The sequence below is a fragment of the Eurosta solidaginis genome, chromosome X (assembly GCF_040869045.1).
Source record: "Eurosta solidaginis isolate ZX-2024a chromosome X, ASM4086904v1, whole genome shotgun sequence".
Taxonomy (NCBI): domain Eukaryota; kingdom Metazoa; phylum Arthropoda; class Insecta; order Diptera; family Tephritidae; genus Eurosta; species Eurosta solidaginis.
In genome coordinates this window covers 74,076,498-74,093,510 of record NC_090324.1, presented here as the reverse complement: position 1 = coordinate 74,093,510, position 17,013 = coordinate 74,076,498, and positions in this window count along the sequence as shown.

The following is a 17,013-nucleotide window of genomic DNA, read 5'->3' as shown; positions in this document are numbered from 1 at the left end:
GAGATCGGTGGCATACATAGTATATATCTCATACAACCGATTGTTCAGATAAGAAACTTTGCGCAATTTTTGCCCCGTTTTAACAGCTAGAAGCTTCAAATTTCACCAAATGCTTACGCATTTAGCATATATTGTTGTCTGAAAAAATCATAGAGATCGGTGGTATATATATTATATACTTCATATAAACTGTCATTTTTGCCCCTTTTTTACGGCTAGAAGCTTCAAAATTCATCAAGATTCATCAAACAGTTACGTTTACGTCATATATTTTTGAAATACGTGATTCGTAGTCATAAGCCCCTATTATTAGCATTTTTCGATCTTCGTTGGCTATCGAACATCGAAAATCGAATTTGAAATTGGTATTATGACATCAAATCTCTGTCGTAATTTTCGTTGTGTATCTAATTTTGAAGCGAATAGAAATTTGTTGTCGACGCTGTATCGAATAGAAGAAAATAGTTTGAAACGTAAGTTTTTTGTGTTTATCTTTTACTTTTTTGCTACCTAACAGTAATTTTAAACTATTTGTATTATCGTATATATTGTAGGATGCTTTATTTTATTAAAATCAATATCCACACAAAAATTATTTAAAAGAAGATGTTATATTTTCATGATGCAAAATTGAATAATAATGAAAATTTTTGAAAAATCAATTATTGAAAATTTAAATGTATAAAACAAATTAAAATTAGAAAGTTCAAAGTAACATAATAACAAAGTTAAATAAAAATAATTGAGTCAATATAATTTAAGAACCCTACATATAGGTCCAAGGTCGTGAATTCAAAACAACTGCTTGAAAGATTGGTTTAAAAAATTGGACTAAATCCGTTTATAACAAATGGAACTTGCAGAAAGGATCAGGTGGAAAAAATTCCGAGTGCATTCTCGTACCCGATTCTCAGTTGAGACAATCCCTAGTGCAAAATCTGAGAATGGTTGCCAATTTCAAAAAGGTTGGAATAGACTTGGCTCTTGTGCATTGTTGCAGCCATTCATCTTTACTGGATAGCAAGGCCATGAACGCTTCTATGGTCATTATGAACTTAAGTTTTTAACACATGTAACAATATGTTTAGAAAGTTACAATGTTTAGAAAGCTACAATTACGCGTTGAAATTCATTTCAGCGTTTTATACTTCTGGCTAGTTGCAGTACTTAAGCCTTTTTCTTCATAATAAATAATTTTGCTTTTATTTTATTTGACAGATGATGGGAATGTGCTTTTCCGACCGGATGAATTTATCGAACTATCGAACAATGACACTAGTCTTGATCGAATGAGTGTCATAATACAGAATGAAAATTCGTTCGATCAACTCTTTCGTTCACGGTTGAAGATCGAATTTGTCTCATAATAGGGGCCATAGTCTTTACATGCAGACCACAAAAAACGTGAAGCATCCTCACACAAAGTACCTACCTATTTTTATACCTTTCATGAAAATGAAATGGTATATTAATTTCGTCACGAAACCCAAAATTGTAAGTCCTTAAAGGAAAATAGATAGACCCAACATTAAGTATACCGAAATAATCAGGTTGAAGAGCTGAGTTGATTTAGCCATGTCCGTCTGTCCGTCTGTCTGTTTGTATGCAAACTAGTCCCTCAATTTTTGAGATATCTTGATAAAATTTGGTGAGCGGGTGTATTTGGGTGTCCGATTAGACATTTGTCGGAACCGGCCGGATCGGACCACTATAGCATATATCCTCCATACAACCGATTTTTCAGAAAAAGAGGATTTTTCTAATATCTTACTCAATTTAACAGATTGAAGCTTCAAACTTCACCATATACTTTCGTATATGGCACATATTGTTGCCTGAAAAAATTGATGAGATCGGTCCTATATATAGTATATATTCCCCACAACCGATTGTTCAGATAAAAAACTTTTCGTAATTACTGCCCTATTTTAAGAGCTAGAGACTTCAAATTTCAACGAATGCTTACGTATATAGCATATATTGTTGTCTGAAAAAATCATAAAGATCGGTGGTATATATAGTATCGCAATTTTAGCCCCATTTTAACAGCTAGAAGCTTCAAATTTCTCCGAGTGCTTACGTATATGGCCTATATTGTTGTCTGAAAAAATCATAGAGATCGGTTGTATATATAGTATATATCTTATTCAACCGATTATTCAGATAAGAAACTTTTCGCAATTTCTACCCCATTTTAACAGCTATAAGCTTCAAGCTTCACCGATTACTTACGTATATAGTATATATTGTCGTGTCAAAAAATCATAGAGATCGGTGATATATATAATATATATATGATGGTATATATAGTATATATATATTTTTGTTTGTGATTTCGGCCCAATTTTAACAGCTAGAAGCTTCAAATTTCACCAAATGCTTACGTGTATAGCATATATTGATATCTGAAAAAATTATTGAGATCGGTGGTATACATAGTATATATCTCATACAACCGATTGTTCAGATAAGAAACTTTGCGCAATTTCTGCCCCGTTTTAACAGCTAGAAGCTTCAAATTTCACCAAATGCTTACGCATTTAGCATATATTGTTGTCTGAAAAAATCATAGAGATCGGTGGTATATATATTATATACTTCATATAAACTGTCATTTTTGGCCCTTTTTTACGGCTAGAAGCTTCAAAATTCATCAAATTTCATCCAATAGTTACGTTTAGGTCATATATTTTTGAAATACGTGATTCTTAGTCATAGTTTTTACATGCAGACCACAAAAAACGTGAAGCTTTGCATCTTCACACAAAGTACCTACCTATATTTATACCTTTCATGAAAATGAAATCGTATATTAATTTCGTCACGAAACCCAAAATTGTAAGTCCTTAAAGGAAAATAGATAGACCCAACATTAAGAATACCGAAATAATCAGGTTGAAGGGCTGAGTTGATTTAGCCATGTCCGTCTGTCTGTTTGTATGCAAACTAGTCCCTCAATTTTTGAGATATCTTTATAAAATTTGGTGAGCGGGTGTATTTGGGTGTCCGATTAGACATTTGTCGGAACCGGCCGGATCGGACCACTATAGCATATATCCTTCATACAACCGATTTTTCAGAAAAAGAGAATTTTTGTCATATCTTACTCAATTTAACAGATTGAAGCTTCAAACTTCACCATATAATTTCGTATATTGCACATATTGTTGCCTGAAAAAATTGATGAGATCGGTCGTATATATAGAATATATCCCCCACAACCGATTGTTCAGATAAGAAACGTTTCGTAATTACTGCCCTATTTTAAGGGCTAGAGGCTTCAAATTTCAACGAATGCTTACGTATATAGCATATATTGTTGTCTGAAAAAATCATAACGATCGGTGGTATATATAGTATATATATGGTGGTATATATAGTATATATATATATATATATATTTTCGCAATTTTAGCCCCATTTTAACAGCTAGAAGCTTCAAATTTCACAGAATGCTTACGTATATGCCATATATTGTTGTCTGAAAAATCATAGAGATCGGTTGTATATATAGTATATATCTCATTCAACCGATTGTTCAGATAAGAAACTTTTCGCAATTTCTACCCCATTTTAACAGCTATAAGCTTCAAATTTCACCGATTGCTTACGTATATAGTATATATTGTTGTGTCAAAAAATCATAGAGATCGGTGATATATATAATATATATATGATGGTATATATAGTATATATATAGTATATATATTTTTTTTTTGCGACTTCGGCCCCATTTTAACAGCTAGAAGCTTCTAATTTTACCAAATGCTTACGTGTATAGCATATATTGATGTATGAAAAAATCATTGAGATCGGTGGTATACATAGTATATATCTCATACAACCGATTGTTCAGATAAGAAACTTTGCGCAATTTCTGCCCCGTTTTAACAGCTAGAAGCTTCAAATTTCACCAAATGCTTACGCATATAGCATATATTGCTGTCTGAAAAAATCATAGAGATCGGTGGTATATATATTATATACTTCATATAAACTGTCATTTTTGGCCCTTTTTTACGGCTAGGCGCTTCAAATTTCACCGATTGCTTACATATATAGTATATATTGTTGTGTCAAAAAATCATAGAGATCGGTGATATATATAATATATATATGATGGTATATATAGTATATATATTTTTTTTTGCGATTTCGGCCCCACTTTAACAGCTAGATGTCTGAAAAAATCATTGAGATCGGTGGTATACATAGTATATATCTCATACAACCGATTGTTCAGATAAGAAACTTTGCGAAATTTCTGCCCCGTTTTAATAGCTAGAAGCTTCAAATTTCACCAAATGCTTACGCATATAGCATATATTGTTGTCTGAAAAAATCATAGAGATCGGTGGTATATATATTATATACTTCATATAAACTATCATTTTTGGCCCCTTTTTACGGCTAGAAGCTTCAAAATTCATCAAATTTCATCAAATAGTTACGTTTAGGTCATATATTTTAGAAATACGTGATTCGTAGTCATAGTTTTTACATGCAGACCACAAAAAACGTGAAGCTTTGCATCCTCACACAAAGTACCTACCTATTTTTATACCTTTCATGAAAATGAAATGGTATATTAATTTCGTCACGAAACCCAAAATTGTAAGTCCTTAAAGGAAAATAGATAGACCCAACATTAAGTATACCGAAATAATCAGGTTGAAGAGCTGAATTGATTTAGCCATGTCCGTCTGCCCGTCTGTCTGTTTGTATGCAAACTAGTCCCTCAATTTTTGAGATATCTTGATAAAATTTGGTGAGCGGGTGTATTTGGGTGTCCGATTAGACATTTGTCGGAACCGGCCGGATCGGACCACTATAGCATATATCCCCATTCAACCGATTTTTCAGAAAAAGAGGATTTTTTCATATCTTACTCAATTTAATAGCTAGAAGCTTCAAATTTCACAGAATGCTTACGTAGATGCCATATATTGTTGTCTGAAAAAATCATAGAGATCGGTTGTATATATAGTATATATCTCATTCAACCGATTGTTCAGATAAGAAACTTTTCGCAATTTCTACCCCATTTTAACAGCTATAAGCTTCAAGTTTCACCGATTGCTTACGTATATAGTATATATTGTTGTGTCAAAAAATCATAGAGATCGGTGATATATATAATATATATATGATGGTATATATAGTATATATATTTTTTTTCCAATTTCGGCCCCACTTTAACAGCTAGAGGCTTTAAATTTCACCAAATGCTTACGTGTGTAGCATATATTGATGTCTGAAAAAATCATTGAGATCGGTGGTATACATAGTATATATCTCATACAACCGATTGTTCTGATAATAAACTTTGCGCAATTTCTGCCCCGTTTTAACAGCTAGAAGCTTCAAATTTCACCAAATGCTTACGCATATAGCATATATTGTTGTCTGAAAAAATCATAGAGATCGGTGGTATATATATTATATACTTCATATAAACTGTCATTTTTGGCCCTTTTTTACGGCTAGGAGCTTCAAAATTCATCAAATTTCATCAAATAGTTACGTTTAGGGCATATATTTTTGAAATACGTGATTCGTAGTCATAGTTTTTACATGCAGACCACAAAAAACGTTGTTAGAAGTTTTTTATTCCTTTGAAATAAAAATGCAGTTATTCTGATGTTTACAAAGCAGTGGTTTAATGAGAACTGAATTTTGTTTATTTCCATTACGAACTTAGAAGCTACAATTTAAAGTTTCATAGAAAAGCAAAAACGTATAATGTTGCCAGACTGGAGAATAATAAAGTATTTGGCTTATTCTTTCAACATTTCTTCTTAAGCAAATATCTTTATAAAAATTAAGCAAATATATTTAATTAATTTAATCCAAGTAATTTAACAAAGTTACAATGCTTTTGCTGACTAACACTTTTATTTAAAATGTCGGCAACATTTTCATTAGTTGAAACATATTCTAATTTAATTTCATTTGACTCTACTTTTTCTGGTATAAAATGGTATTTTATATCAATGTGTTTTGTGCGCTTATGATGAATGGGGTTACGTGCTATATGTTATCACCGTATATGATCATCGAATTTGTACTGATATACCCAATTTCTTGAAGTAATCTGTTGAGGTAGACTTCCTCTTTTGCAGCCGCTGATAAGGCCACGTATTCAGCCTCGGTGCTGCTTAAAGCCGTTACATTTTGCTTTGTTGAAGCCCAAGAGAAAGCACTGCTTCCTAAGTAGAATACATACCCTGAATATGATTTTCTATCGTTTGGATCATTTGCCCAATCTGCGTCAGCGTATCCCTTCACGGGCTCATCAGACTTGCGGTACACGATACTTAAATCTGAAGTACCTGATAGATATCTCAAAATGTGCTTTGCTGCGGTTTCGTGCTCAACATGTGGGTTTGTGTTACGTTGAGAAAGCTTGCTTACAGCGTGCGTAATATCAGGTCGACTTAGCACTGCTAAATACATAAGAGAACCGATTAATGATTGGTATTCTGTAGTATTTACCTTTGAACAGTTTTCGTCTTGATAGCCCACTTGGAAACCTGGATCGAGTGGAGTTGCGACTGCCCTACAGTTTTGCATGCCATATTTTTCAAGAACGGATTTGATGTACTTTTTCTGTGATAAGTGAATCGCGCCTCTGTTGCCCTCTCGCTGCACTTCCAAACCAAGGAAGTATCGTAGAGTACCACCATCTTGCATGTGAAATGTAGAAGCCATCTTCTTCTTAATTTCAGCTATATCATTTTAACTTGGACCCATGATGATTAAGTCATCAACGTAAACTGCGATATAACTATATTGCTTCCGGCTCATTGATGCACCTTTTAAAACCGATGCCTTTTAAAACTTCGTCGAGTGTGTTGTTCCAAGCACGTACGGATTGTTTTAGCCCATAAATCGCCTTTCGTAATTTTAGTACTTTATTTGGATATTGTTTGCTTATAAAATTTTCGGGTTTCTTCATATAAGCATTTTCATGAAGCTCACTATTTAAGTATGCGTTGGAAATATCCACTTGATGCATATATAATTGTTTTTCTGCTGCAATTGCAAATAGCATTCGAATCGTTTCGTACCTTATTACTGGAGAAAACGTTTCCCAGTAATTAATACCTAACTGTTGTGCACAACCCTTGGCAACTAATCTGGATTTAAATCGCTCTATATCGCCCTCAACATTTCGTTTGATTCTAAAAACCCACTTTGACCCAATAGCTTTATGCTCTGCAGGTAAATCAACTAACGGCCATGTATTGTTTGCTATAAGTGCATCGTATTCGGCTTGCATTGATTTTTGCCAATCTTTTGCGTGTTGGCCACCCAATGCTTCTGCTGCAGTTTGTGGTGTTTCCAAATCTGTGTGTATTGGTTTAGGACGACCTGCCCCACGTCGCTTTACGTTGTGTTGTTCGGAATGCTCCATACGTGGTTCTCGTTGTTCTTCGTCTTGATTATCGTCTTCGGAACTGCTAGCAGTGGCAAAATCCTCCTCATCATCGCCTGAATCACAGTCTGCATTTTGTTCAGCTTCAGCTATGGTATCATTTGATGATGAACGCTGAGTTTCTTGACTTTCGTTGGATTCTAGGCGAATGATGTTTGTCATAAAATCATTGCTTTGTTCCGAAGTTTCATCGTCAGCAGTTACACGCGTACCAAAATCGCCTTCTGCAAATCTGACGTCACGCCTTTCTATGACTACACGTTTTTGCCGATCATAAAGTCGATACGCATTTGCTGTGCAAGAATATCCCACAAATGTGTATTCTTTACCTTTGGCCGCAAACTTGCTTTTGATGGTTTTTTCTAGTGCAAAAACTCTTGACCCAAAAATTCGTAAATGTTTGACTGAAGGTTTGCGTTTATGCCACATTTCAAATGGTAAAAGATTATTAAGCGCTTGCGTTGGACACCGATTACGGATATACACTGCGGTTTGAACCGCCTCTGCCCACAAAAACTGGTCTAGCTTTGCATGAATTAATAAACTTTTTGCCATTTCTACGATTGTGCGGTTCGCCCGTTCTGCAACACCGTTTTGTTGGGGTGTATAAGGCACTGTTAATTGTCTTTTAATTCCGCATTTTACCAAAAAATTATCAAATTCATTATTTATATATTCCCTGCCGTTATCACTACGCAAGGCTTTTATTTTACTACCGGTTTGGCACTCTACATATGCTTTAAACTCCTTGAACTTTTCAAAAACTTCATTTTTATTGTGCATAAAATAAACAAAAATTTTACGAGAATAATCGTCGATGAAAGTGACGAAATATTTCTTTCCACCTAACGATTTAACGTTCATGGGGCCATACACATCCGTATGCACAAGTTCAAGTTTGCTCTTCGATATTCGCGCATTTGTTTGCGTAAATGGCAAAGCACATATTTTTGCTTGATTACACGTATCGCAACTGATTTTGGCTGGCATATTTCTAATATTCATACCGCGCACATGTTCACTGTCATTTAGTTGTTTTAAACTTTGCATATTTAAGTGACCAAAACGATTGTGCCACTTTACAACTAATGAACTTTCACTTAGTAAACAAACAATATTTGTTTTTTCTTCATTCCGATATACATATAAATTATTTACACGCTCTGCTTGTAGCACTGTTTGCTGTTTCTTGTTTTTTATCATGGCACTGTTGCATGTAAATACTGTCGAATTCCCATACTGCGCTGCCTTACTTTCTGACAGAAAATTCATAAGCAGAGATGGGACAAATAACACACCATTCAACACAATTTTATTGTTTTCTCTTTTTAGCACTACTGAACCTATTCCAGACGATTCTATAAACTTCTCTGCTGCTAACATGACATGAGAATTCAGTAAACGATGTAAACATATTTTTGTCACAACACATGTGTGATGTAGCGCCGCTGTCAATGCACCATGTGTCTCTTTTTGCTACACTATCAGTTGCACCATACATTAAATGATTTGATGATTCGTGTGTATCACTGTGCATTTCAGTATTTGCATTCTTTTTCTTGCTTCGGCACTCACTTGCGCGATGACCTAATTTTTGGCAATTGAAACATTTCCCCTTAAAATGCTGTTTGTCTTTTTCTTTTTTACTATTTACTTTGGTTTTATTATTTTCGTCATTTGTACTACCATACTCTTGTTGCTTTTGTGTCATGTTTTTACTTGAATGTGCGTAGACTGCTTATGTGCATCCTCGATCATCTTTTTCTTGCCTTCGCGTTCCCTCTTCTAAAATTTTTGATTTAACTACGTCGAACGTCGGCAACTTGTCGCGCATTTCAATAGCGACAACGAAGTTTTCCCATGAATTTGGAAGGCTTGAAAGCAACATTATGACTTTCAACTCGTCGTTTATTTGAATGTCCAATTCGGCTAATTTGTCGACTGTTGCCACAAACTCATTTACATACCGTACTACACTGTCGCCTTGTTGCATGTTTAAGCGTAACAGTTTTTGATACTGCTGAACTTTTTTCACTGGACCGACTGGCAAATGAATGTCGCGCAATTTTTGCCATGCCTCTGCCGCTGTTATGCACGTCTTTATGTGCATTAACTGTGTCGGCTTTATATTTAAAATTAAACATGCCAAAGCCTTTTGATCTGTGGTTTCCCACTTAAGGATTTCTTCGGCGGTAGCATCTTCTGATTTTTCATACTTTCCGCATACAACGTTCCACAAATCCGCCGTAATGAGTACACTTCGCACGGACACTGACCACACGTCATAGTTATCATCAACCAACTTCTCTATTTGGAGGTGTACACTTGTTTTGTATTTTTTTTACGCGTATTTATTTCGCACGTACGTATGTATGTTTTAAAAATCAAAAACCGAATCACTTAAACTTTTTCGATCGCGTTACTAAAAACGTTTTATTGTTCTTGGGCCCATAATCTTTGTTAGAAGTTTTTTATTCCTTTGAAATAAAAATGCAGATATTCTGATGTTTACAAAGCAGTGGTTTAATGAGAACTGAATTTTGTGTCTTTACATTACGAACTTAGAAGCTACAATTTAAAGATTCATAGAAAAGCAAAAACGTATAATGTTGTCAGACTGGAGAATAATAAAGTATTTGGCTTATTCTTTCAACAAACGTGAAGCTTTGCATTCTCACACATAGTACCTACCTATTTTTATACCTTTGTAATGGTATATTAATTTCGTCACGAAACCCAAAATTGTAAGTCCTTAAAGGAAAATAGATAGACCCAACATTAAGAATACCGAAATAATCAGGTTGAAGAGCAGAGTTGATTTAGCCATGTCCGTCTGTCCGTCTGTCTGTTTGTATGCAAACTAGTCCCTCAATTTTTGAGATATCTTGATAAAATTTGGTGAGCGGGTGTATTTGGGTGTCCGATTAGACATTTGTCGGAACCGACCGGATCGGACCACTATAGCATATATCCTCCATACAACCGATTTTTCAGAAAAAGAGCACTTTTGTCATATCTTAATTTAACAGATTGAAGCTTCAAACTTCACCATATAATTTCGTATATTGCACATATTGTTGCCTAAAAAAATTGATGAAATCGGTCGTATATATAGTATATATCCCCCACAACCGATTGTTGAGATAAGAAACTTTTCGTAATTACTGCCCTATTTTAAGAGCTAGAGGCTTCAAATTTCAACAAATGCTTACGTATGTAGCATATATTGTTGTCTGAAAAAATCATAAAGATCGGCGGTATATATAGTATATATATGGTGGTATATATAGTATATATATATATAGTATATATATATATAGTATATATATATATATTTTCGCAATTTTAGCCCATTTTAACAGCTAGAAGCTTCATATTTCACCGAATGCTTACGTATATGGCATATATTGTTGTCTGAAAAAATCATAGAGATCGGTTGTATATATAGTATATATCTCATTCAACCGATTGTTCAGATAAGAAACTTTTCGCAATTTCTACCCCATTTTAACAGCTATAAGCTTAAAATTTAACCGATTGCTTACGTATATAGTATATATTGTTGTGTCAAAAAATCATAGAGATCGGTGATATATATATATTATATATATATTTTTTTTCAATTTCTGCCCCGTTTTAACAGCTAGAAGCTTCAAATTTCACCAAATGCTTACGTATATAGCATATATTGTTGTCTGAAAAAATCATAGAGATCGGTGGTATATACATATATTATATACTTCATATAAACTGTAATTTTTCCCCTTTTTTACGGGTAGAAGCTTCAAAATTCATCAAATTTCATCAAATAGTTGCGTTTACTTCATATATTTTTGAAATAGGTGATTCGTAGTCATAGTTTTTACATGCAAAACACAAAAAACGTGAAGCTTTGCATCCTCACACAAAGTACCTACCTATTTTTATACCTTTCATGAAAATGAAATGATATATTAATTTCGTCACGAAACCCAAAATTGTAAGTCCTTAAAGGAAAATAGATAGGCCCAACATTAAGTATACCGAAATAATCAGGTTGAAGAGCTGAGTTGATTTAGCCATGTCCGCCTGTCCGTCTGTCCGTCTGTCTGTTTGTATGCAAACTAGTCCCTCAATTTTTGAGATATCTTGATAAAATTTGGTGAGCGGGTGTATTTGGGTGTCCAATTAGACATTTGTCGGAACCGGCCGGATCGGACCACTATAGCATATATCCTCCATACTACCGATTTTTCAGAAAAAGAGGATTTTTGTCATATCTTACTCAATTTAACAGATTGAAGCTTCAAACTTCACCATATAATTTCGTATATTGCACACATTGTTGCCTGAAAAAATTGATGAGATCGGTCGTATATATAGTATATATCCCCCACAACCGATTGTTCAGATAAGAAACTTTTCGTAATTACTGCCCTATTTTAAGAGCTAGAGGCTTCACATTTCAACGAATGCTTACGTATATTGCATATATTGTTGTCTGTCATAAAGATCGGTGGTATATATAGTATATATATGGTGGTATATATAGTATATATATATATTTTCGCAATTTTAGCCCCATTTTAACAGCTAGAAGCTTCAAATTTCACCGAGTGCTTACGTATATGGCATATATTGTTGTCTGAAAAAATCATAGAGGTCGGTTTTATAGATAGTATATATCTTATTCAAACGATTGTTCAGATAAGAAACTTTTCGCAATTTCTACCCCATTTTAACAGCTATAAGCTTCAAGTTTCACCGATTGCTTACGTATATAGTATATATTGTTGTGTCAAAAAATCATAGAGATTGGTGATATATATAATATATATATGATGGTATATATAGTATATATATATTTTTTTTTTTTGCTATTTCGGCCCCATCTTAACAGCTAGAAGCTTCAAATTTCACCAAATGCTTACGTGTATAGCATATATTGATGTCTGAAAAAATCATTGAGATCGGTGGTATACATAGTATATATCTCATACAACCGATTGTTCAGATAAGAAACTTTGCGCAATTTCTGCCCCGTTTTAACAGCTAGAAGCTTCAAATTTCACCAAATGCTTACGCATATAGCATATATTGTTGTCTGAAGATCGGTGGTATATATATTATATACTTCATATAAACTGTCATTTTTGGCCTTTTTTACGGCTAGAAGCTTCAAAATTCATCAAATTTCATCAAATAGTTACGTTTAGGTCATATATTTTTGAAATACGTGATTCGTAGTCATAGTTTTTACATGCAGACCACAAAAAACGTGAAGCTTTGCATCCTCACACAAAGTACCTACCTATTTTTATAACTTTCATGAAAATGAAATGGTATATTAATTTCGTCACGAAACCCAAAATTGTAAGTCCTTAAAGGAAAATAGATAGACCCAACATTAAGTATACCGAAATAATCAGGTTGAAGAGCTGAGTTGATTTAGCCATGTCCGTCTGTCCGTCTGTCTGTTTGTATGCAAACTAGTCCCTCAATTTTTGAGATATCTTGATAAAATTTTTATATTTGGGTGTCCGATTAGACATTTGTCGGAACCGGCCGGATCGGCCCACACATAGCATATATCCTCCATACAACCGATTTTTCAGAAAAAGAGGATTTTTGTCATATCTTACTCAATTTAACAGATTGAAGCTTCAAACTTCACCATATAATTTCGTATATTGCACATATTGTTGCCTGAAAAAATTGATGAGATCGGTCGTATATATAGTATATATCCCCCACAACCGATTGTTCAGATAAGAAACTTTTCGTAATTATTGCCCTATTTTAAGAGCTAGAGGCTTCAAATTTCAACGAATGCTTACGTATATAGCATATATTGTTGTCTGAAAAAATCATAAAGATCGGTGGTATATATAGTATATATATGGTGGTATATATAATATATATATATAGTAAGTATATAAATATTTTCGCAATTTTAGCCCCATTTTAACAGCTAGAAGCTTCAAATTTCACCGAATGCTTACGTATATGGCATATATTGTTGTCTGCAAAAATCATAGAGATCGGTTGTATATATAGTATATATCTCATTCAACCGATTGTTCAGATAAGAAACTGTTCGCAATTTCTACCCCATTTTAACAGCTATAAGCTTCAAATTTCACCAATTGCTTACGTATATAGTATATATTGTTGTGTCAAAAACTCATAGAGATCGGTGATATATATAATATATATAGGATGGTATATATAGTATATATATTTTTTTTTTTGAGATTTCGGCCCCATTTTAACAACTAGAAGCTTCAAATTTCACCAAATGCTTACGTGTATAGCATATATTGATGTCTGAAAAAATCATTGAGATCGGTGGTATACATAGTATGTATCTCATACAACCGATTGTTCAGATAAGAAACTTTGCGCAATTTCTGCCCCGTTTTAACAGCTAGAAGCTTCAAATTTCACCAAATACTTACGCATATAGCATATATTGTTGTCTGAAAAAATCATAGAGATCGGTGGTATATATATTATATACTTCATATAAACTGTCATTTTTGGCCCTTTTTTACGGCTAGAAGCTTCAAAATTCATCAAATTTCATTAAATAGTTACGTTTAGGTCATATATTTTTGAAATACGTGATTCGTAGTCATATTTTTTACATGCAGACCACAAAAAACGTGAAGCTTTGCATCCTCATACAAAGTACCTACTTATTTTTATACCTTTCATGAAAATGAAATGGTATATTAATTTCGTCACGAAACCCAAAATTGTAAGTCCTTAAAGGAAACTAGATAGACCCAACATTAAGTATACCGAAATAATCAGGTTGAACAGCTGAGTTGATTTAGCCATGTCCGTCTGTACGTCTGTCCGTCGGTCTGTTTGTATGCTAACTAGTCCCTCAATTTTTGAGATATCTTGATAAAATTTGGTGAGCGGGTATATTTGGGTGTCCGATTAGACATTTGCCGGAACCGGCCGGATCGGACCACTATAGCATATATCCTCCATACAACCGATTTTTCAGAAAAAGAGGATTTTTGTCATATCTTACTCAATTTAACAGATTGAAGCTCCAAACTTCACCATATAATTTCGTATATTGCACATATTGTTGCCTGAAAAAACTGATGAGATCGGTCGTATATATAGTATATATATGGTGGTATATATAGAGTACATATATATATTTTCGCAATTTTAGCCCCATTTTAACAGCTAGAAGCTTCAAATTTCACCGAATGCTTACGTAAATGGCATATATTGTTGTCTGCAAAAATCATAGAGATCGGTTGTATATATAGTATATATCTCATTCAACCGATTGTTCAGATAAGAAACTGTTCGCAATTTCTACCCCATTTTAACAGCTATAAGCTTCAAATTTCACCGATTGCTTACGTATATAGTATATATTGTTGTGTCAAAAAATCATAGAGATCGGTGATATATATAATATATATAGAATGGTATATATATTATATATATAGTATATATATATTTTTTTTTTGAGATTTCGGCCCCATTTTACCAGCTAGAAGCTTCAAATTTCACCAAATGCTTACGTGTATAGCATATATTGATGTCTGAAAAAATCATTGAGATCGGTGGTATACATAGTATATATCTCATACAACCGATTGTTCAGATAAGAAACTTTGCGCAATTTCTGCCCCGTTTTAACAGCTAGAAGCTTCAAATTTCACCAAATACTTACGCATATAGCATATATTGTTGTCTGAAAAAATCATAGAGATCGGTGGTATATATATTAAATACTTCATATAAACTGTCATTTTTGGCCCTTTTTTACGGCTAGAAGCTTCAAACTTCATCAAATTTCATCAAATAGTTACGTTTAGGTCATATATTTTTGAAATACGTGATTCGTAGTCATAGTTTTTACATGCAGACCACAAAAAACGTGAAGCTTTGCATCCTCACACAAAGTACCTACTTATTTTTATACCTTTCATGAAAATGAAATGGTATATTAATTTCGTCACGAAACCCAAAATTGTAAGTCCTTAAAGGAAACTAAATAGACCCAACATTAATTATACCGAAATAATCAGGTTGAACAGCTGAGTTGATTTAGTCATGTCCGTCTGTACATCTGTCCGTCTGTCTGTTTGTATGCAAACTAGTCCCTCAATTTTTGAGATATCTTGATAAAATTTGGTGAGCGGGTGTATTTGGGTGTCCGATTAGACATTTGCCGGAACCGGCGGGATCGGACCACTATGGCATATATCCTCCATACAACAGATTTTTCAGAAAAAGAGGATTTTTGTCATATCTTACTCAATTTAACAGATTGAAGCTCCAACCTTCACCATATAATTTCGTATATTGCACATATTGTAGCCTGAAAAAATTGATGAGATCGGTCGTATATATAGTATATATCCCCCACAACCGATTGTTCAGATAAGAAACTTTTCGTAATTACTGCCCTATTTTAAGAGCTAGTGGCTTCAAATTTCAACGAATTCTTACGTATATAGCATACATTGTTGTCTGAAAAAATCATAAAGATCGGTGGTATATATAGTATATATTTGGTGGTATATATAGTATATATGTATAGTATATATATATATATATCTTTTCGCAATTTTAGCCCCATTTTAATAGCTAGAAGCTTCAAATTTCACCGAGTGCTTACGTATATGGCGTATATTGTTGTCTGAAAAAATCATAGAGATCGGTTGTATATATAGTATATATCTTATTCAACCGATTGTTCAGATAAGAAACTTTTCGCAATTTCTACCCCATTTTAACAGCTATAAGCTTCAAGTTTTTTTTTTTTTTTTATTTTTAAGCTTCAAGTTTCACCGATTGCTTACGTATATAGTATATATTGTTGTGTCAAAAAATCATAGAGATCGGTGATATATATAATATATATATGATGGTATATATAGTATATATATATTTTTTTTTGCGATTTCGGCCACATTTTAACAGCTAGAAGCTTCAAATTTCACCAAATGCTTACGTGTTGTTCAGATAAGAAACTAGGCGCAATTTCTGCCCCGTTTTAACAGCTAGAAGCTTCAAATTTCACCAAATGCTTACGTATATAGCATATATTGTTGTCTGAAAAAATCATAGAGATCGGTGGTATATATATTATATACTTCATATAAACTGTCATTTTTGCCCCTTTTTTACGGGTAGAAGCTTCAAAATTCATCAAATTTCATCAAATTTTTACGTTTACTTCATATATTTTTGAAATACGTGATTGGTAGTCATAGTTTTAACATGCAGACCACAAAAAACGTGAAGCTTTGCAACTTCACACAAAGTACCTACCTATTTTTATACCTTTCATGAAAATAAAATGGTATATTAATTTCGTCACGAAACCCAAAATTGTAAGTCCTTAAAGGAAAATAGATAGACCCAACATTAAGTATACCGAAATAATCAGGTTGAAGAGCTGAGTTGATTTAGCCATGTCCGTCTGTCCGTCTGTCTGTTTGTATGCAAACTAGTCCCTCAATTTTTGAGATATCTTGATAAAATTTGGTGAGCGGGTGTATTTGGGTGTCCGATTAGACATTTGTCGGAACCGGCCGGATCGGACCACTATA